Source organism: Boleophthalmus pectinirostris, unplaced genomic scaffold (genome assembly GCF_026225935.1).
Source record: "Boleophthalmus pectinirostris isolate CB_2022bp ecotype Guang Dong unplaced genomic scaffold, ASM2622593v1 HiC_scaffold_6, whole genome shotgun sequence".
Lineage (NCBI taxonomy): Eukaryota > Metazoa > Chordata > Actinopteri > Gobiiformes > Gobiidae > Boleophthalmus > Boleophthalmus pectinirostris.
In genome coordinates, this window is record NW_026571447.1 from 1,843,099 (window position 1) to 1,844,437 (window position 1,339).

Genomic DNA, 1,339 nt, shown 5'->3' on the forward strand with positions numbered 1-1,339 from the left:
GGACACACACACTGACAAATGACTCTGCAGATAAATACTGATGTGGAGCCACATATTAGGACATTTATCTGTCTGTAAATTGGATTAAATGAACAGAATGTAGATAATCTAAACTTTATAACGAGGTATAACATGCCCACGGGAAATATCAGCCCATATTCAGCAAACATATCGGCCCATATCGGTCGACAATATTGGCCAACCGATATATCGGTCGGGCTCTAGTTCTGAGCTTTCACATGAGGCCTGAACATAAACTGAGAATGAGACTTGGATGTGTCTCTATCTGCAGGTGAAGGCTCTGGGGACACAGGTTCACTTGTGATTGTAGGATCTTTATTAAAACTGTGAGAGCGCAAGATACTTATGTACATTTATTCCTTAAAGTGTATTATGATGTTTCAAATTTAGAGAGTGAAAAATAACACGAGAACAGGAGGATGCTTGTCATGTGGCCGTGATGTGAGTGGAGCCCTAAACAAAAGCTGTGACAGTCACAGCTCTCACAATTTTGGGACTTTCTTCATTTGGTTGGCCCAGTCATACAGCAGCTAAACAAGGAGAGACAAGTGAAGTCTGGTGGGACAGAAAAAACACCTCTGCTCCCAGTGAAGTGTCCAGTGACAGTATCACACTTCTCCAGCATCTTCTACGAGGTTTGAACCTTTTGACCATACGTTTGAGGGCTGTACATACATAATTAGTCTGATTGTTTGATTTCATGCTCGCATTTCCAAATATGGGCTCTGGTTGCAGATTAACCGCTATAACTGTTCGCCTCAATTGGCTTCATTTGGCTGGAGCTGAACACTATAGGTGACTATTATACAGTCTATGAGTGCACTGTTTACCTGTGACCCTGAGGCGGACACGTCCCTCCCTGTTCTTCGTCTTTATTCTAACTGTATTTACATGTTTATAAAAGTATATTGTTCATGTTTTACCTGTGACCCTGAGGCGGACACGTCCCTCCCTGTTCTTCGTCTTTATTCTAACTGTATTTACATGTTTATAAAAGTATATTGTTCATGTTTTACCTGTGACCCTGAGGCGGACAGACCCTGTCTTGACACGTTTACATTTGTTAACTGTCTTGTCTTTATTCTAACTGTATTTACATGTTTATAACTGTATATTGTTCATGTTTTACCTGTGACACTGAGGCGGACACGTCCCTCTCTGTTCTGTTCGCCCACAGGTGCAGCCAGGTAACACTGGTACACTGCCTGGTCTGAGCAGGACACTGTGGGCAGCTGCAGGTTCAGAGTCCCCTTCTCCAGAGAAATCCTCGTGTCTGCGTCCACATACCACCTCATCTGACCAAAAGGGAGCGTTTTGG